We start from the raw sequence: 23,424 nt of genomic DNA on the forward strand, positions 1-23,424 counted from the left end.
TGAACTTGGCACCAATTGCAAAAGAAGCAAAAAAAGAGCAGGATAACAAGGCAACCCAAGATGCTCCTGCATCAGATCTCCCATGGATGTGAAAAATAATCATCTTAAGTGCATGATCTGTCATGTCAAACCACCATATGCGACTGCTATGAATCAGACCAACATTATCCAACTGAGAATATTGCCCTAACTGAAGCAAATAGTACCTCTAACGACAATGGATGATGGGGCATCATAAATGTGCCAACCTTCAAAAGGGAGAAGATGAGAGAAACCTTACAATTCCCTCTATTAGCTTCTGTTTCCAAAGAATGTTCTAAAATCTTTGTGATTAATAGTACAAAACAACTATCCAACACCAATATGGGGGTCACAACTCAATGGATTAAGGTTGAAATGCTTCTCCACATGCGTAAATCATAGTGCCATGTACCTAGTCTAGCTGAAACCTATCCTACTCAACACGAATAACAATAATCATTTATATCTCATTCCCTGAAGATGGAACAGCTCCTTGCTCTAATGCATTATAAGGGAATAGCGTATTCACGACTTCTCCAAAAGTGGCCCCATGTTCACAAAATGATCCTCATCATAAGAGTGGCGTGTTAACACACCAATTGTCCTGCACTCATTTTCATCGGCTGATCTAAAATTCGTTTGTGACAAATCTGGAATGTCAACCTTAACCACATATTTGTCTATCTAATCTTGAATGTCTTTGTTGCAAAGTTCAGTTTAGGCTCATTTGATGACATAGTTAATTTAAATTTATTTATTTTTAAATATAAGTAACATTGCTAAATAATTAAACTAAATAACTCAATATTATTTTAGATTTTAAAATAAAATAATATTATATTAAATAACAACTCTTATATTAAATATCATAAAATTCGGATGAAGTTCAGAAACGATAAAAATTTGCTGAAATTTGACCTTCATGGATGAAATTCGACATATCCTGTGACTCTGAAAATTAGAATTCCCTGTCCATTCTGAGATTAGAATGACATCATGTCGAGGGTAGTGAAGCAACTTATCAAATTGTTCAAAGGTATTTAGATCGCCTATCAAGACGGATTCGTCCTTGAGTTCTGTTGGTGCTTTCAATTTGTTATTACCCGATAAAAAATATATAGGGACAATCTTTTCTTGTTCTTTCATGGTTTGAGTCTTCGTTAAATTTCCCAAATGATATGTCTTGTCATTGCTGTTAAGCCCAAAATCATTAGTACAACATGAAATTTATTACTCATAACTTATTTTATGTCTACAAATTTCTAAATCATTTCTTTGCTTGGCTTTCATAAGAGGCTTATCCTTTAAATGCTCAACCTCTATTATACCTTCCCTTTGAGGAAGTAGGGAACTGTGATACCCCACCCTTTGGTGTCTTGCATGAATGGTGTGTTTGACTTGTTCTTTGTTATTTTTAAGGTATTGTCTTGAATGGGCAGCCAACAACTGAGACTCCTATTGATGTCAGTTTTAATACCACATAACATATTAGCAATTGAATATCTGATACAGAGTATCAAACACAATTCCTCTCTTGAAAAGTTAATACTCATGGGACATGAGAATAACTCCAATGTTCCTTACACCTGTGGATACTAACTCAGTATATTGATGTGATTTGCTGGTAATTGCGTAGGCGGGCTTACGTTATTCCTTCAAGGACAACTTGGATTTTGGGATGATGGTAATGGTGATTCGGTACGAGTGCCAGATGATGTTGATGGTGATGGAGGTTGAGTGTTCGAATGGCTTATGCTTTCTTAACCTTCTTCAAAATCTTGACTAATCAACTACTCGCTATTCTACTCCTACTATGAATGGAAAGATTAGCAAATGGACGGGGATCGAATCTATTGAAAGTTTACCAGCAGCTCTACCTCCATAGATGCAATGATTCAAAGGAAAATGAACTAGTTTACCACACAAGGCTTCCCAACAAGCTGCTAGGATGCCAGTGGCCTAGTTATAGAGCCCTATCAAACATTTGCTAATATCACCATACAATTAGCCATCTACTTCTACTCTAGCAACATGAAATGAAATCCTACTTTTAATTTGAGAGATGAGAAGAACCATGCAATGCACCAAAATGATCATGTATATCCACCATGCAAGCCACAACAATGAATAGAGAACAATTTTGATAGTATTTTGGCAACAATTCTCCAACATAACTCCCTCACAAATGAGAGCAAAATGGCCTTATATAGAGGCTCCAAATTACAATGAATGGCCGAGATTAAGAGGCAAAATCAAGGGCCAAGAGTATATCTTACAAACCCTAATTAGGGTTACTATTATTCAACCAATTACATGAGGGCACCAACTTTGTGGGCCAATGAGAAAATTACAATAATTTGTCAACCAATGAGAACATAGTGATAGGAGACTTGGCATGATTTGATTGCATGCACATGAAAGTGCCACCTCATCAACCTTATCTTATAAATCTATTCAATCCTTGAGATAAGGTGAAGCCTTGGATGCTTGAGCTTGTCCTTAGAAACCTTTTCATCACCACTCGAACTTGCTTGTGCTTGATGTCCTAACCCTGAAAGGATGAGGTCTTCATGCACTTGGGGTAATCTTGCCTTGGCCTCGATGGCTTCCCTGGATGTGAACTTCTTTGCAACTTGAGAGCCTTGCTCTTAGCCATTACCTTGAAATCGAAGTTAATCCCCCCCATTATCCTAGCCTTCCTTAACCTTCCTGGTCTTCCAACCTTCCCATTCGAATCCAACCAAGCTAGCTTGCATGAATAGCCAAGCCTTGCCTAGCCTCAAATATTTTCAAATCTCTTCTACTAATCCACTCTTTCTTGAAACTGTGGGGCTTCTTGAATCTCAATCTTCAATCAAATTCGCCCTTCACCCAATTTCATTCTTCACCAAAGCTTGCACTTCAACCTTTGTCGGCTTGCAATCAAATAGAAGGGCTAGGAACCCATGTGGAATTGCTTCTAGTTTTGCATTGCCCTAAGTTATAATTCTAGCTTTTGACTTATAAGTCTAGCCCAATCAAATTTTCCCTTTCCATTTGCAATTTCATCAATAAAGAAGTACATCTAGTTTTCGGATTGCATACCTTGAGCTAGGCCCATGATCTGGCTGAGAAGCACCAAGAGATTGCCATATTCTGATTTGAAATCTAGCTTGCACGAATAGCCAAGCCTTGCCTAGCCTCAAATATTTTCAAATCTCTTCTACTAATCCACTCTTTCTTGAAACTGTGGGGCTTCTTGAATCTCAATCTTCAATCAAATTCGCCCTTCACCTGATTTCATTCTTCACCAAAGCTTGCACTTCAACCAAGCTAGCTTGCACGAATAGCCAAGCCTTGCCTAGCCTCAAATATTTTCAAATCTCTTCTACTAATCCGCTCTTTCTTGAAACTGTGGGGCTTCTTGAATCTCAATCTTCAATCAAATTTGCCCTTCACCTGATTTCATTCTTAACCAAAGCTTGCACTTCAACCAAGCTACCTTGCACGAATAGTTAAGCCTTGCCTAGCCTCAAATATTTTCAAATCTCTTCTACTAATCCGCTCTTTCTTGAAACTGTGGGGCTTCTTGAATCTCAATCTTCAATCAAATTTGCCCTTCACCTGATTTCATTCTTCACCAAAGCTTGCACTTCAACCTTTGTCGGCTTGCAATCAAATAGAAGGGCTAGGACCCCATGTGGAATTGCTTCTAGTTTTGCATTGCCCTAAGTTATAATTCTAGCCCAATCAAATTTTCCCTTTCCATTTGCAATTTTATCAATAAAGAAGTACATCTAATTTTCGGATTGCATACCTTGAGCTAGGCCCATGATCTGGCTGAGAAGCACCATGAGATCATCATATTCTGATTTGAAGTCTACCACTGTGAGCCTTGATGATTTGGTGACTCCCTTCTTTCCTTCGTGTAGCCAATCCTGTTTTTGTAGATCTTTGCCATGGGGAATTGTCCTTCCTTTACTCTATCTTTTACCTGTATCATATTTACTGTACCGACATTAGTATTGGTTATTCGCCTCATTTTCAAGAAGAAAGTTGTTTTGGGCATCATATCCTCTTTGTCTTTCTTAGTATTTGTTCCCTTAGGGTTCTTGCTTGCACTAACATTTACCAACCTAAACACTTATTTTTGCCCCTTCGTTCTAAGTGATATGGACTACCCTTATCGATCTCCAACCTTTTTTCTATCGATGGATTCTACACTTATTTCTGCCTCACCAAGTCCTATCACTACACTTATCAATCTCCAATCTTCAACCTAGGAGTGGGACTACCACTTATTTCTGCCCTTTCGTTACCTTAGGATGGACTACACTTATATCTCTCAACTTCAACCTAGGGTGGTCTAGCTTATTTCTGCCTCGCTAAATGCTCTATCATGAATTCTACACTTATCAATCTCCAATCTTCAACCTAGGATGAGATGATGAAGTGGTGGATGATGAATGCAAGAAGAACCAAGAGAAGCAAAACTAGACAAGAACAAAAGAGCGAAATCCGCATAAGGACCACTTTCAATTCTAAATGAATTGAATTTACTTTTACCAATGGTCGGGTTTTCTTTTGAATTTCGGATCAGACCTAAGAATTTCAAGCCCCTTGCAAATATTGATATCCTAGTTGAAGAAATCAGAATTTTGTCCACTTGAGATTGCCGATGCATGTGCCAAAAAAATCAGACTTTATCACTTGTTTTCTTTGCCAAATAATACTCTCTAGATCTGATGCAAAATCGCAGCTCTCCAAGAAAATCAGACTTACACAAATTTCGGCTCCACAAAATTTGTAGCTCCACAAAAATTGCCTTAGGGCAAGAAATTCTGATTTGCCACAAGAAGTTGCCTAGGGCAGAAATGCAGCCTTCATGGGAAAAAATCAAATTGTCAACAATGGAAATCCACCTTTGCAAGAATGCCAAAATCTGGAAAAATCGCCTTCCTTAAGGAAAATCACTACCTTCCTCAAAATTTGCCCAAGCATGGAAGAGGAGGATGGAATGAATAAGGAGGTAAGGGTAAGGAGATCCCTCTTATATCCAATTCACTTACCTTCTCTAACTGGCCGACTTGCACGTAGGAGGAAAAAAAAAACCATTAATTAATGCACGCCACGATAAAATTTGCATTTTTAAATTGTCGGTTAGACCAATATTGCAAAAATAAAATAAATAAAGCCTTGGAGATGTTAAACGTTTTCATTTAATGACGATTTAGTAATTGATATATCATTAAAAATCGGATTTGGCAAGCCAAAATTGATTTTTTCAATTTTAAATTACTAATTTCTTTAAATATTTTAAAATCTTAAAGGGAAACTTAATCCATTTAATGCCAATTTTTGCAATTTAATCTAAATCAATTTTGCTATGCAGTTTTAATTATTTTAACAGAGATAAATCATTTCTCTACAGTCTAAAATCGATTTTCCCATTTGATTTCACCATCACAAAATTAATTTTTTCACCGAAAAAATTCAAGATTTTCCAAAAAACTCAAATCTAACAAAAAATTCATTTTTTGAAAATTATTCAAGTTTATACAATTATATCCAAAATTTCGAAAAAAAATTGTCTAAGTGCAAAATTCACAATTTTATCTTGCCAAGTGTTCTTTGAAATTTGTTCGGTCTAAGGATAAAATTAGTTGTTTCGGAAAATCAAGCTTAAAACCAGGTGAAAAACAAATCTAACCTCTTCCCCTGGCCTGAAGGTGTCCAAGACGTAAAATTTTTTGAAATCGAAATATTTGGACATCCTCAAAAAAATTTGCCAAGGCGATCAAGAAAAAGGGGGCCCCCAAAAACTTTTGGGGCGATGGTGTGAAAATTTCACAACTCCCTAGGTCTTCCCATCCAGTCAAGACTTAAAATTGGGTCCTTGTTACATCTTCAATGCCATGATAAATAATTTCAGACCTCTTGAGGGGTGGGTCTGTGTTGGAAGTATCATGTACAACTCTTGAATTTTGAAAGATGATATCAGGAAACTCAACAAAACTTACATTTTTGTGTTTTAAACTAAAATCCAAATCATGTTTTAAATCATTTCTTGAATCCTGTATTTTTCTATCTCCAATGTTTTTATGCATATCTATTTGATCTTCGTTCTCTAACATCATCAGAGGTTTGTCTATCGTATTCACCACCCTTTGCTGATCTGAATTCTTTGCTTCTGCTGACTCCTTTCTATTCATTTTGTCATCTTCCACATAGCATCTTATTTTTGGATGTTGCAATACTTCACCCCTACTAATTTCATCAATCCCTTCAATTATTGATTGAATTTTCGTACTCTTGGAAAGTGCAAAACTTCTTCCTTTTTATCACAAGATTGGCCAAAGCTTCAGCAATGCTGTATTTGAAAACTCTTCAAATGTTGCTTTACCTCAAACAACTTTTCCTTTTTTCTCCTCTAACTGCCTTGAGGCAATCCTTTTTTTATGAACTCAATTCTCAATTACTGTTGCAATTTTAATCTATGTATCATCTACTCAGTTTATAAAAGGAGTTCCTGTTGTAATTTTAAACTATATCTAATGTATTCAATTGCCTCGTTTGCAGCCTTGACCTCTCTCAACTATTATTTTCCTTAGATTGTAATTTATATATTTTTTAATGCAAAAGAAATTCAATTCTAATAAATTTAAAAAGGTTGTATCTATTAATTAAATTGATTATTTAATAATTGCATTTGTTTAAATTATTATTTAAATGTTGATATAATTTGATTTTTCACTTAATCAATTCTTCTTAATTTTGAATTAAGCATATGCTTGATAACCTTAGGTTCACTAATTATATAATCTTGTGACATTCCTTGGAGTTTTCACACTTACTATTTTGTGATTCAAAATATTTCGAATATCTACTCCCTTGAAACTAGGAAATGGTTGTTTACTTTTGTACTTTTTAAACATCATGAAATGTTTCTTGATAGTTTTTTTTTAATATTAATTAATTGTTATAAATCTCATCTTTCCTGCACAAACAATCATCTACAAATAATTATAATATATCAAACGAATTATAGTTGCATGAAATTCTACACAAAATAATTCTTTTTATTCAAAAATAGTATGCATTTACTGATACATTGTTCATTCCTAGCTTAGTACTTATACAATTTCTAAATTCATTATTCTCAGGAAATGGCAAAAAATACAAATAGTGATAAAATCATTTAAGTATATAATGGAGACACACCAAATAATATAAGAAACTCATTAATTCCAGTTCATGCAACAACTAAAGTAGCAGAATCATGTTACTCTGTGAATAAGCCAGGATGCCTCGCAACTACTGTCCAATGTCTATCTTTAATTGTATTGACCAACTGTCTTGAAATTGTGCACATCTTCAAACTTCAATACCAATGTCCACTTCCTGTTGAATAAATGGATGCCATACAACTTCAAAATAGTTGCACTGAGATAGGGGCTATGCACTTTCATTAGGGAGATGTATTATGATCAACAGTATGCAAACTGTGCAACGCCCTCCATAATTCATGCATATAAGATGTTCTTGAAGAAAATGTGATAACATGTCTTGCCTTGTCATTATATAACCCAACTACAACTACCTATACAAATTATCTAATGCAACTAGAGAGGCTTCTATTTTCCTACTCTGTAACCTATCTATAGGCATGGATGTAAATATAAACTACAATAATCAAAGAAACTTCTTTTTTGCTAAGATTTTCCATCTAAGAATGTATCTCTTTGTACACCAATAACTATTAATTTTGCTTGTTTAAAAACAAAGTGTCATCACATGCAATAGTCTATAAATGCGATGCAATTCAACGTCCTAGCTGACCCCTAAATTAGATAAGGGGAAAAAATTATGGAATAGAAGAATTTTCCTACCTATGTATTATTATTAAATGATAAATTAACTACTCCTATTTTAGTATACCATGCTCAAACTACTTTACCTCACTTCCAAATTCATTACAAAAATAATAATACTTACACAACCTAAATACCAAATTTTGACTCACTTGCAGGCCACTCTCTTCTATTGACATTCAACATAACGATGATGACATTAATGACAGGTGCACTTGCTAAGATTCTTGCAGGCACATCTCTTAGTGAACCACACTTACAAGTTACACATGTACACTGCATTGAACAACCTCATTCTACAAGTACCAAATATCAACTACAACTCTCTAATGGAACACATACCCATTCGACTCTACTTACTGACAAATTCAAGGACCTTGTAATTGAAGAAGCTTTAGTCAAGGGATCTAATCCTTTGCCCCAATAAAACAGCCAGACAAATAAATGTACAGCTACAAAAAATACCATAAGCATCACACAATCTCCAGCTTCAAATTCTAAAGTTTTAAAATTTGTACATATTGTATGCTAAAAAAAATTCATATTTTAATTATTACTTTTCATAAGTTTTATTTACAAATATTTTTCAATATTGAAATCAAACACACAATCTATTCATGACAAAAAAATAATACCTAAATTAATATAAATAGTAAAGATAAAATTTTGAAATTAATAATTCAACAAATTCGACCAAAACCCATTACACATAACTATGGTGTACCTATTAGACACCAAGGTGCAATTGCTAGTAGCAGTATTACAAATTATTAATCTTTTTTTGATTGATAAAAGGAAAAAGCCCTATTTATATTATATTTAAAAATATTTTTTACAATTTTTTGTTCTAACCCGCACCAAGGGAAAAAGAGCGGGAAAGAAAAATTATGGAGTCTTTAGAAGGCCTTCTAATTACAAAAGCTATAATTTAATTTCGTATAGTTTACCCTTGTCAGGGTATTAGAGGATTTCCCTCTTTACATAGGGGCATTTGTCAAATATTTAAAATGTTCACTTTTCCTGTTAAATCCAGGAGTCTTAAGATGGCGTTTCCTCCTTTACAGTTCTTCAATCTCTGCTCCTATTTATATGATCATCTTCCTTTGCTCGGGTTTATGTTTCAAAAGTCTGCTTATGATGCAAGCCCCTGTTCATCCATATAGAGCTACAAAGTCATGATAAAAGGTTAGCATAACAATTGCATATAATGCATTAATATTCTCATATTGAGATTGTTTTTACAGTTCGAGAAGAAATGTCTACATCCAAATTGAAATCCATTTTTCTTTCACGTTAAAGGAACATACCTAACTAAGATGACTTGTATAACCTGTGAAAATCCTCAATAGACGTTCCTGTCTCTATTAGGAACTGTGTGAAGGATCTTATTGTGCTTTTGCATTGAATCTAATTACTCTATCATAATACATAGTTTATTTAGGTGGCCTGACTTTGTTTAGAAATTAGCAAGATATGTTAATACTTTAGTATAACTTTATTTTGACATAGGAGTTCCCTCCCATTTTAAAACTGTATGTGAATTGTACAGAGTGTTGTTCTATTTTCTCTCTTAATCGTCCTGAATTGGTTCCTTTAACTAAATTTCTATGAGCTCTATGTTGATGTTATGATGCAAGCCATTAGATCAAATTTGTGCTGTGATTAGAAATATTAAGTGAAAGCATTCACAAATGTGTTGAAATCTCTATACATTAGAAGGTATGAACAAACGAGGAAGCTTATATAAGTGCCAAGAGCCCCTGAAGAGCCCTATTTTCATCATCGAAAGGGGTAGGAAGCATTTGCAATTTGCAGAAAGCAGAGAGGGGAATCATTAAAAGGAAACTTAATACGACAAGAAAACGTTCTCTGATTATCCTCCAGTTGGGGATTCCATCAACTTAAAAGAAATCAAATTCAGAGGCATTCAGATGTTACTATATTTTTAAAGTTGCTAAAACTTACTAAACTGTGAGTGTACATGTTTTGAGAGAAGCCCCGTAAGGGTCCAATTTTTGCTGAGTGTTGAGTTACGATTAAGGATTATGTCTGTCGGTCCTTATATCTCATGAATCCCAAAGATTGGAGACAATTATTCCTATTTTTATTTAGCATTAATCAAGACTTTACTCGCTAAGTAAAGGGAGTAAATACCTCCGCGAATGCAACAAAAAATAAAAAATACCTCTGTGAATGCGACAGAAAATAAAAACTTCAATCCTTTAATCATTATATTCAAGCCCATACCTTCCTTTCGTCATTCTCTTGGTAGAATATTAGCCCTGACTATGTTCTTTATAATTACTTACTTTCTGCATTTCGTGAGTATCTAGAGTTTTACAGAGTACTTAGCAATACATTTATATCTACCTGATTTGAGCTTAGTAACATTTTTAAGAATTCGATCCAGACTTTGCCAGAAAAGTATTCATTTTATTACCTTTATTAAGTTTAACCACCTTATTTAATACTGTTCTTAGGGACGATCTAAATTGATACCTTATAAATCAAAGATTAGCTTTTGTGCAGTTTATATACAGAGTGTATTCTCTCTGCGAATATTTATTTAAAGCTTCCTGAATTTTACCATTTATTAATGTTGTATTGATTACAACTTCCCACTATACATAGTTTGACAGTTATAGCCTAATTCCTCAGCTGTCGTTACTGTTTACAATGTGCCCTATTCCTTACCATACTAATCTTCTTAGCTAGATTTATGCATCAATTCGGTGCTTAAATCTTAAGGGTATGATTATGTGATCAAAATTTAGACAATTCTTCATACCATGAATCCCATTTCTGATCATAGGAGAAGTAAACAAATCTAAAAATGAATTCAAAGCCCTTTTGGATACCAGAAAGATTATAAACCTTTGCTTTGCCATCTATGATTATATAATAATATGTAATCTTATATTCATGGATAAACTTTGTACATCGTCTGTATTTAACTATTTTCGACCCAAAAGTATAACAATTAAGAACAGATTTACTGTCTTGATATGGAAACTGCTAAACAGCAGAATGTAAATATCTATATCATAATTTGATGCCTTAATCTATAAGACTAGAGAAGCTTATCCCTATATACACTGCTTGAGAAAGACCAAACTGACTATATAAGAACACTACCAACACTACTAACCATGGATTATCGACAAACCATATCTAACATAGATAAAGTCAAAAAGGGGCAAAAAACCTAGATTAACTGAGGTTTGACTATAACAATCTCCTTATCCAAGTCAGGTTCTTTTGGAAGGAATCCTTCACCTCCTGCATCTGGTGTGTTTCTGAGTATTTTAGTCCTGGTGGCTTTGCGAAAATAAGGAATGCTAATATCAATCTTATTATGATCCCTGAGGTCCATGTTTGAGGGCACTTTGATGCCAGATTCTCTAAAGAATACCTCAAGCCAGTCACTGGAATCCTCTATTATATCGTACCAACGCAGGAGGAAGTGAAGATTCTGCTCCATCTCTGGCCAGACGTGCTCAAATGCTTCAATGTCGTTGATGTATAGAATCAAACATTTAGGGACATTGGAGTGTTTCAAACTGCCAATAGGCCAAGTCATATAATCTGCTGGGTGAGGAATTTCCAGGCGATTGTTAATATTGAATGCCACATTGCGCAAACCCTTCATCCAAGTTTGGTCAAAAATCACTTCACATAGACATTCGATATCCCAAGGTTTGATTTTAGCTCAGAAATAATAGGCTATGAAGCTACCTATCATGTCACTATTTGATCTCCAGGAATGGCTTTAGTTGAAGTGCTTCACCTCTATTGCCCTTTTCACTGCCAACGAAGTAATGTTGTCCACCTTTCTCAGTAGCTTGCTCTATCTTTCTGTTTTAATTGAGCTAGTAAAGGACATAGTCCTATCCTCTGGGAATGGTAAAGGTAAATAGCTGTTTACATGTACAACACTACTGATGCAGACTCTAGGGAGGTTACAGAGAGACTAGAGGAGAAAAAATAGAGGGATGCTTGAATAAACCTGCTCAGAAACTAGGGCTAAAAAGCTACTCCGATATTACTGGAAAAAGCTGGAATAATCGAGAAGCTTCCACAAGACATGGAGAAAACGCGCTTCTTTGGTTGATGAAATCATAGTAGAATGAGAGAAACTACAGAAAGGAGAGGGCAAGACTAATTAATGCCACAGAGCATACCTTCTAATGATAGAAGAATTACAAGTAGTAGGTGATATAATTGACTTAAATTTAGCAAGTTTCTATTGGAAAGTGCTAACCTCCATATATATGATCTCAATTGATAATTTTGATACTCTGACATCTAAATAGTTTAAGAGAGGTTACCAGATAACAAAGGATAAAACTAAGAGAACTGAACTAAGCTGAAAGGAGCTAAGGATAAGACGACCTAAACTATTAGACAATATAATTCTACATATGTAAAGAATTGTATTAATTAAGAGTATATATGTTCGTATATATGAATATCTACTTAAGTGTATAAGCAGGGATACATTAGTCTGAGGGTTAAGATAATAAATGATAAGTGAAAACCTCATTTAACTGACAATAGGAGGTTCGATAAGGATTTGGAATATGTATGATCTTATGTATTTCTTAAATCTATGTTTGAGAGTGACTATAGATTAATATGATTTACTAGTATAGTATATGATTCAACTATAATAGAATTCGAGTATCAAGATTCTATAAAGATCTTGGTCAGTTTAGCTATGCCTAGAGAATCTATAAACTTTTCAACCTTGTTAGCTTTCTTTGTTAGAATAGAGCGAGGTTGAATGTAAAGTGCTTGCTTGCTTGGTGCCATGAGTACTGTTGATGCATGTTTTATGATCCACCAAACAATAGAACAAAATACTGAAATATCTTATCCTCTCTTGAATAAAGTCTTGTGTATGCTAAGATTTCTAGAAGATCATACGTTGACTTCAAGGTTCCTTCTATGTCAGGTCTTGACTGTGGATAAGCTCGGTGGTTGGTGTGATCTGGTGATGATCACAAGGGACCTTATGCGTGTTTACTTAGATTCATTTCAAGCCATACTGGATGTGGGAGCTATCTAAATGTTTTGCAATAAAGTACCCTTTTGGGTTTTCACGAAATATGCGGAAATGAAATGGGATAGAGTTTAGAGATTCTAATCTATTTCTAAGGGAAATGATGACAATAGATGTTACTCCGATGGACAAATTCCTTAATTTATCGAGCTCTGCTTTGCCAAGTTATACTACAACTACACGTGAACTGGTGCAATCTTCAAGGGTTATGCTAAATATTTTCATACCACCACATATACCATCATAAAGAACAATGTATATGAATGATAGAAGTTAAACATATGCATGAAAGGGGTTCAGGCCAACTTTGCACAGTGATTTAGAATCACTAAAATGTCGGAAGTATGAACCAAAGGAATTCATGAATACACCATGACATTCTAAACTAAACTTAATCCAAGTGAGTCAATTTAAGAGAACAAGCAAGCACCAAGACACATCAAGTATTCACCAAGCTTCAATGAAAACTCTATTATCGTAGTAGCTCATAGCGACAATCTCGAAAAATCCTCTTTTTACAAATGAGAAGTGATGCCTTATATAGGTCCTCGATTACAACAGATGACCCAAACGATCACAATAACCGATGGCCTAGATTGTGCCACAACAGCCCTAATTAGGGTTAGAGCAAAAAAAAGGAATCTACATTAATGCAATAAGGAGTCCACTACTATAGTGGCTAATAAATGTCCACTATGTGTGCTCGTTTAGGGAGTGCGGTGCAATAAATGACCACTGAGAACACCCACTATGCATTAAATGCATCTATCCTTGATTTCCCTGCTTGAAGGCATGGAATCGATCCAACGCTGTCTCCAACTCTTCTGTACTGATGCTTGGTGCCGACTCTTGCTTGAATTCAAGAACTGCAATTGCTCTTTTTGCCTTTCCTAAACTTTCCTTCCAATTTGGTAGTAAGTCTTGAGTGGTGTGCATGGTATTTGAGGAGATGGAAAAGTTCTCAAAATCATCTCTTTTAAAAACATTCAACTGAAAGAACTCTTCTAACTTGACTCTCAAATTATCTGTTGTCATTTCATCCTCTACCAGTCTCTGTGATAACAAGGATGTAACGGTGTTGGATATCCCCTACTTGATGTTGTCAACAATCTTCTTCCATCGAGCGGATTCCTTGGTGAAGCTTTCAAACATTTCCTTAGCTGTGATCACTGCACTGTACCATTGAAGGAAATCATAAATGTCTCCTTCATTGATGACTCGACCATTGATCAATTCTTGCTTTGGGGTCTCCATCAGATTCTGAATATCGGAAATCATTCAATCTTGGTAAATATGCTTATCCTCCCATGATTCCTCCATGCACTGGATCCTAGAGAGTATAGCTAATGCCTTGGTATGTATTTGCACCAATTCTTCTGCATGTTTGAATGCTTCCTCCTGAATTTCTTCAACCCAAACCTTTGCAACTTGAGCAGTCCGCTTGATCCTATCAATGTCATCAACTACTTCAGCTGAAACACTCGTCGGAGGGACAAATGATGGGCCTATCTCTCTTACTGGACGAGGTAGGTTGTTGATGTATTGACACAAGACTTTGATTTCTCCTTCTTGTTTTTGGTACCCATCTTCTAGCTTCTTTAGACTATCTTTCAAAGCTTGAGTAGAGTCATCGAATTCTTCTAAGATTTTCTCCCGAGAGGCACGACCAAGATTGATTTCCATGACATGGTACTCTTTTGGAGCAATTTGATTTTTACCCTTGTTAATTGTAGGAGTTGCAATCTGCAAAATCTTGGACCCTGATTCTCCTATGATAGTCTTAGTAAATCATTTTGCTTTCTATTGCTCTTTTGATTGGTTTGCTCAGTCCAAAATCTCTTGTAATTCAATTGCTGGATCACCCTCCTTTTGTTGACACTTTTGAATTCGTTCCTTCAACCATTTTGGAATGGGTATACTCCTGTCCCTTGGGATCACCAGTTGTTCTTTCCTTTGGACTACTTGAATGTCAATCTCCTCTTCACCTCCTGGACTATCCACTCACTTTAGGAGCTACAACTTCAACATTTGGAATTAGTATCGCTACTATAGGAATTTCTTTCTCTTCTAGACCAGCCCCATTTTCCATCATTTCTTGCTCTAAGATTGTAGCAAGACTTTCCTCCGTAGCTCTATCTTGACCTCTTCCTCTCCCTTGCACATATTTTTCGTAGGTATTTATACTCAGTTTGTCATGCACTGGCCTGTCCCAATTTTCTTCTTGCTCAAATCTCCCTATACTTGTCTCCTCTTCCTGTCTTTAAAATGTTTCTATCTCTTGGACACTAGGAGTGCGACTTGGAGAAGATGGAGCATTTCCATATTTTTGATTCTTCTGTTGAGGCTCTTGGACATCTCTCCCACTCCTGGGATTCTTTTCTTGAGCTATCTCTTTCCCCTTCCTGGTTCCTACATCTTCTAATGCAGTTCTGTTATGTCCCTATTTTGACAAGTAATTTAAATAATAATAAATAGTTTATATATATAAAGTAATATTAATAAATAATATTAAAATAATATTATTATGCTATAAGTAATATTATAATGATTATATTATGTATGTCGTATTATAATAGTAATACGAATGAAATAATAAATAATGATTAAGATATGTTTAATATAGCAATACTGTATTAATAAAGTGTTATAATATAATATAATATATATAGTTGATATATTATAATGATGTATAATATATCTTATGATATTAATCAATATAATCAAAGCTTATTTAAATAAATTATATATATATCAATACTATGATATACCCGATTAATGAATAAATACTATTTATAACAAGTAATATTATTAATAATGATAGATATAATATATGTTATATGTTTAATATATGGTATATTATTAATATAAATATATATAATTGATATAATTATAATTCTTAATATAATATAATTATTATTAATGAAAAGACATGACTCTATGAAACATGCATATATATACAAAATCAAAACATTGAGAGGAATATCACATCACATATTGTCAAACTAATACAAATAGAAAGGAAATCAGAAAATGTCCCAAAAGGGGACATTACAAATGGTATCAGAGCAATGATTTTGCCATCCTGTGGATAATAAGGAAACTAATCCATATCCAATACAAAAAGAGATTTGGTATCCTCTGTATGAAGGATATACATTACCCTAAAGTCATCTAGGGCACAACCACAGACTGTAAATAACATAGAACATTTATTTATTTTATTTATATCCAGTGTTGGATAGCTCAAGTTTCAGCAGCAAACAGAAAAGAGTAAGCCTGATATATTCCGTGATAAAGATTAGAAACAGTGCCAAGGGAGATCATCATTATAGTAATTTACATCAGACAACTGATAACATTAAGTGAGAAGTCTTATTGAACTGAACAACAACATCCTTGCTATGTCATTGACAGAAAACATTACCACATTGCCATTTCACAAGATAATATCTGATAAGCGATCAGGGGGCTACAGTCAGGTTGTTTGCCAATCCTGGAGCCCAAGTCATAATTGCAGACATTGCAGACGATGCCCTTATCAAATTTGTAAACTCTCTTTCTCCATGAGCGACATATGTCCATGGTGATGAACCATCTAAGAATAATAATGAGGCTGACATATGAGAAATTAATCTAAAGAGTACTGCAAAAAACTGTGAGGAGAGTCATAATAATGGAAGATGAGATACATTGTATTCCTCGCAGTAGAGGCTATATGAGTGTTGTATGGAAACCAAAACAACGGCATGGAGACCTAAACTTGCATTAATAATTTCGATCATGTCTTAGAAATATAAATGAAGTCATAATGTTAAATTTTGATAAATATCAACTCAAATATATGCGTTGAATTGACCATACCAGCTAGCTGAAGTGACGCAATGCAAGGCAGGAGAATCCCCAAAGGAGATGTCCTAGCCCCCAGCTATACAACCATGCAGCGGAAACATAATAACAAGAAGCAACAATGCAAGATTTGATACCAAATCATAATAATATATTCATAAAATATAACTGATTACATGCAATGTGCCGGGCTGTAAGGCCTTCCCGGTTACGGCCAAATACAAAGCAAGTAATAGTTCTGCAAGATCCCTCAAGATCCAATCCCAAACCCTAGCTAGTCCAGATCCACACTCTAGTAGAAACCTCCAAGAAAGATCTCAACTTGTGCTCGCAAGCCCACCAAGCAATCTCCTTGTTTTCCAAGCCGCAGCTACTAGCCCTTCTCCAAATTTGCTCTTCCAAGCTCCTCCACTTCTCCACGATGGATCAATAATGCCTAAAGACTTCCCCACAACCCCTACTTATACCAATCTAAGCCACAGGTCGGCCCAGAACACAAATTAAATACAAATACATAAATTAAATGCCAAAGTCGGCCTCCTACAACAATTAAATTCCCAAAATTAACGTCTTGGTAAAATAACAATATCTCCTAGCTCCAAATGAATTAGAACTCGAGCTTCGAACCGTAGGTAGAAGTCTAGGCCCTCATCCATCCTTGAAATTTTCATCCTCTAACTCATTTTAGAAAATTAGATACACGTCCTACAACAGGAACCAAATTCCTAAGCAAAGCTGAGCTCCTCTTAGACCATGCCGAGTAACCAAAGACCATGCCGAGTGACCAAGACCATGTTGAGCTCCACAGATCATGCCGAGCTCCCAGTGTACGCCGAGCACCAAATTCCTTCTTCAACCGAGTACCAGTCCAAGCATCCACCAAAGCAACTACCGAGCCTCCTCCCATGAACTCCAAAGTAGCCACCGAGCAAAACCAAGATGCTCCTGCATCATGAAGATAGTAAAGGAGGATAATAAAATTAAAAAAAAGAAGGGACCCACCTTTTATATAACGCAGGCGCCATATTTTTCATTCATAGGAGAGGGCAATATTGAAGATTTTATAGTATGATCCTATGTCTAGTGTAATGCAGCGTCTTCATGAGAAGTCCTTGCTTAGCAGTGTCCATAAATCAATGAAAAGAGAGATCAGATAATGACATATCACAGAAGGAAAAGATCTTACAGCCAGCGGAAGACATAACAGCGTGTACATGGAAAATCATAACAAGGAAAGATAAAATAGATCCAAGGAGTCATCAATGATGACGTTAGAGGAATGAAAAGCATTTTCCAACCAAAACTCAATACAAGATAGCCAACACATCAAGAAATATCAAACAAGATATATACACACACACACACACACACACAGAGCCAGAAGCCTCTATGGAAGTCAACATGCCTATAGTTATGTGGTCAGATTTAGTATTGTGCTATGCAATTTCATAAGAAGGATGTGATGGATATGGTAGTTTTGAATCGATTGCCCTTTGAACACAGTCCACTCACGTCCACAATTCCGGCAGCAAAGGAGATGTCTGTAAGGTGTTTAGTAGTCTGGCTAAGTTGGACAAGAGTGACAATTGTGAATATTAATATTCATACAAGCATTCAAATATGGACTTAAGCGTTCTTCTTTGGAAAACATCGTGTAGGGCTTATTTGTACAAAGTATGAAAATACACCCTAAATCTTCATCAACATGCTATGGAGAATCATTCATATTAATTTACAAAGGCATTTGAATAACAAGGACCTCTTCATAAAAGGAAAAGAGGGAGATTAAGATTCAAAGGGAGCTTCGAGGAAGTTCAACCATAGTTAAAATATGAAATTGTAAGTTTTCTTAATTAATGTAATCATAAAGGTGTAAAATTGATAATTTGAGAAATGATTTAGGAATTTCAAGTAGCTTTCCTATGGAGTCTACAATCAAGGAAGGTCTATAAGACACCTTATTGTAGTACTAGTTAAGGGAAAGACTATATAGAAACTCTATTGTATATAACTTTCCTTTGGAGTCTGCAATTAAGGGAGGTCTGTTAAGACACCTTATTGTAGTACTAGTTAAGGGAAAGGCCACATTTAACTTTCCTATGGAGTCTGCAATTAAGGGAGGTCTGTTAAGACACCTTATTGTAGTACTAGTTAAGAGAAAGACTATAAGGGCATCTACCACTTTCCTATGGAGTCTGCAATTAGGGGAGAACACCCTATTGTAGTACTAGTTAAGGGGAAGATAGTAAGGGCACCCTACCAACTTTCCTATGGAGTCTGCAATCAAGGGAGAGCGGTTAGGACACCCTATTGTAGTGCTAGTTAAGGAAAAGATAGTAATGGCTCCTTTTCACAAGAACCTTTCTAGCCAAACAAGCAATCCACTAAGTAGACCACCTCGTGTGGATGCCTAACACCTACCACCGGGGCCAAGGGGGCCAAAGTTCCACTCTTGGGCTTAGTATGGAACTGGCTTGGATTAACTTATTATCATTCAAATTTCTTTGAAGTTTATATATATTTACATGCATGTACTGATGCTTATTTTGCAGTTGCAGGCTTCATAAGCCTAATGAAGAAGTATAGTCATTGCGCATTGTTAATTTTAGGATCTAATCAAGGTTATGTATGATGTGTCTTTGTCGTGTTTGCTTTGTGCCTTCATTTGTTTGCATCGTGTCTACTTCGTGTTTTTCATAAATCTCTCCTGTCCTTGAATGCAAATGTGTTTTATGTCTATGACAAAGTTTGTGTATGAATAATTTTGCTTGAGGACAAGCAAATTCAAGAGGGGAGGATTGTGATGTCCCTATTTTGACAAGTAATTTAAATATTAATAAATACTTTATATATATAAAGTAATACTAATAAATAATATTAAAATAATATTATTATGCTATAAGTAATATTATAATAATTATATTATGTATGTCGTATTATAATAGTAATACGAATGAAATAATAAATAATGATTAAGATATGTTTAATATAGCAATACTGTATTAATAAAGTATTATAATATAATATAATATATATAGTTGATATATTATAATGATGTATAATATATCTTATGATATTAATCAATATAAGCAAAGCTTATTTAAATAAATTATATATATATATATATCAATACTATGATATACCCGATTAATGAATAAATAATATTTATAACAAGTAATATTATTAATAATGATAGATATAATATATGTTATATGTTTAATATATGGTATATTATTAATATAAATATATATAATTAATATAATTATAATTCTTAATATAATATAATTATTATTAACGAAAAGACATGACTCTATGAAACATGCATATATATACAAAATCAAAACATTGAGAGGAATATTACATCACATATTGTCAAACTAATACAAATAGAAAGGAAATTATAAAATGTCCCAAAAGGGGACATTGCAAGTTCCTCTTTCTTCGATGCTCCCTTTTGATATTTTCCCTGGTCCTTCATCCCTAAGTGGTCAATGACCAATCAATCGATATGTGAACCCATTTGCTGGTGCAACTAGCTTTTCAAGCTTACACTCAATCCACCACTTTGTAAAATCCAAGACGGGCTTTGAAAGAGCATCCAAATCTATGACTTGTTTCTTTTGCTAATCATATGGATGAAGTGTCATTTCTGGATTGAATCCTTTTTGCATCACATTTGGATCCTCCATCTGATTAGGAACCCATAATATGTTGCATGCTCTGATAATGTTCAATGGCAATCTTGAATGCATCTTCTTTCTAATCTCATGGTCATCCGCAACATTTGCCCAAAAATCTTCAAGGTGAACTTCATGTTGATACTTTGATCTTGCTATTGATGTGATCTTGTTGAAGGGATCAAAATCAGACCTTTGTGGATCAAGGGGAAGACGAAAGAAGTGGGGTTCATCCTATGATCTCTCAGCTGCCTTCAGACATGGGCATGTTACAATTTTTCCTTCGCCAATGGAAATTGGGAACTTCAATCCCAACTTCTTCCCTCTTTGAATCTTGTCATAGACTATGAGTTGTCGAGTAAGCTCTAACAAGACCATCTTATCTATTGGGTACCTCAGAAGTTTGTATGGCTCCATGGAGAATCCTTGAACTCGGATGTATGAAAAGGTGGGAAATTGGATGAACCAAGTGCTATAGTCGTACACCAATTTTATTGCACCAATTGATAATGTCATATGCAACTTCTTTTGTAGGGTCCTCTGTGTGTGCATGGAAAAGACATCATTAACCCTTACATAATCATCTTTGGAATATAAATGCAACTGCAGGTAACATTCATGAACTTTCAAGTGTTGGGTTCCGCTACCAATCGGTCCTTTGCATCTCAACCCATCATAATTCATCTTGCATGCTAGCATATAGATGATGTAAGAGCTCATGTAGAATTTTCTTGTGTGCTCTAGATTTAACAATTGTTCATTTAGGTCGTCACTTATGAGCCCAACCCAATCTATCCTGTCACCTTCTGCCACCCGCTCAACAGAATACTACATCCAAGATTCAAATGTACAGGAATTAGGTATGCCAAAAATGCGACTAAGCATCATGATCATGTTGCTATACTCCCTCTGCAAGTCAAGCCATACTAGTTCCTTAGGAATTTTGGAATGATGCAATCTATTCTTTTTCAACCATCTCTTGTTGATTATTTCTTCACAGAACTGGACTCCAGTAGTGTAGATTCTGAGTGCTTGCTCTTGTGTTTTTGTGACCATCCTCGAGTGTGAAGGAATCCCAAACACTTTGGAAATGGATGTTGGAGAAAAATCTGTGAGAATATTTCATTTTGAATTCCTGACTGTTTTATCCCTAGGACTATAGTGCTTGACACATTCCATGATCAACTCTGTGTGCTGAAAGGCAGGAGGGAAACCAGCTGCAACAAAAATTCCACTCACGATTCTGGTAGCTAGGTGCATAGGATGATGGTCATTGTATCCAAACATTCTCTAATTGAATTCATTCAAATTGAGGGTCACCAAGGCTTGTATTTCCAATTTCTGCGCACTTCGACATGATTTTGGATTCGGGGTAGAATCGTCTCCTTTCATTCTTTATCAATTGTCAACGTGTCTCTCCTGCTCCTTGGGGTTTTGCTATTCTTCCTTTTTGCAAAACATAAAATGTCCATACGTAAAATATGCACAAAGCATAAAAAGCAGAGACAATTTTTCAAAAAGACAAAGATTTTGGAACTTTGTCAAGATTTCCAAATTCTTCTCCTCAGAATTCACTTTTTAAGATTTTATCAAGAAACATGCAATTTTCCACAACTCACTAAAAAAGTTCCTTTTTAATGAAATTCAAAATCCTCTGTCACAAATTCCCAGTAAATTCCTTCTCTCTCCTTAACAATCTTGAAAGTTTCTTCAGAAATTTTCCTTCAAAATTCTCTAAATTTCACTCATTCTCTTAACTCGTTCTTCATTTGATTATGTAAGTTGTCCCTTTGAAAAAGTTGCCATTAAAGCTGAAGGCTTATATTAGGCAGTTGCTTTACTTAGCCACCAAGATTCCCATTTCTGTGCCACTTGTCGCTTTTCTCCTTGTTTTTCAAAAGGTTGCCATTTTGATGCTATGAAGCTAAGTCCTCATTTATCCAAATTTGAATTTTTTTTGGGAATTAATTAATTAAATATTAATTATATATGACTGAAAATGCTAATTATGAAATGATACTTCAATATATTATATAACATATTAAACATAGTTAAATAAAGAAAATTGAAATGCGATTCACAAACCATAAGTTTAAACTTGAAACTTGAAACTTTATAACCATTACCAATGACCATTTAACAAATTAACTTAGTTCAAGATGCAAGATTCAAAATTCATTGTTCAAATATGAATATCATATATCATAAAGATGCTCATGATGACAATGAGCCGAATAGCATGAAACAGTGAAATGAAATAATGTATCATAGCCATATCGAAGTGAGTACAATCAACCAAATGACAAAATGTCAATAATGAGAATGCAATCATCCCAAGTGCTCTCTAATCATCCCCTATATCGAAGTCCTAATCATCCCACGGGTTAGCTTGCTTAAAAAACAAATTAAAAAAAAATTGCAAAAAGTATTTTTTTTTATAACTTTTTGGGCCATTTAGTCGGTCGCACCTCGCACCCGAGCACCCGTGACGCACCTTCGTCTCGCGTCCCACCCGAGTGCTCGATTGGTGCGGCCGAGGTGTGGCGGCACTTTTTCGTCCGGTTGGGGTACTCGGGTGCGTGATGCACCCGCACCGGGTGCGTATGCTCACTGGGTGCTTCAGGTTTTTGACCCCAGGGGTTACACTGCATGTTTTCAATATTTTTCAAATTTTTTCCTATTCAGATTTTTCAAATTTTCAAAATTTTTGGATTTTTGCCTTTTTCAAATCTCTGGTTTTTCAACTTTTCCCATTTCACATTTTGGATTTTCATGATTTCAAATTTCTCAATCTTTCTCATCTTTTGGTTTTTTTTTTTCGAAATCTCATCTTTTCGCGCCAGACAGTTTGGAAGAACAGGGGATTTTTAAGCTTGGAGGATCTTTTATCTGCGATGAACTATCCATGGCGTGGTAGAAAATGTACTCCAAAAAATATCATTGAGTGCAATTTTGGCTAAGTTGTGGA

The 23,424-nt window shown here is 35.0% G+C and overlaps 1 protein-coding gene across 2 annotated transcripts in view; it reads left to right on the forward strand.

Moving 5' to 3' along the window:
* The window catches only part of LOC149545159 (uncharacterized), a 50,369-nt gene that overhangs the window by 21,369 nt on the left and 5,576 nt on the right, over positions 1 to 23,424 (forward strand). The window contains exon 1 of one of the 2 annotated variants that reach the window (XM_089790540.1): positions 8,905 to 9,056. The exons of the other annotated variant lie outside the window; for it this stretch is intronic. The gene's annotated coding sequence lies outside the window, so the exon portion shown is untranslated. Of the gene's footprint in view, positions 1 to 8,904; positions 9,057 to 23,424 lie in introns of those variants that run through there. 2 annotated transcript variants of the gene reach the window in all.

This window comes from Cupressus sempervirens, chromosome 7, assembly GCF_028749045.1.
Source record: "Cupressus sempervirens isolate cs-2001-9-10 chromosome 7, ASM2874904v1, whole genome shotgun sequence".
NCBI lineage: Eukaryota > Viridiplantae > Streptophyta > Pinopsida > Cupressales > Cupressaceae > Cupressus > Cupressus sempervirens.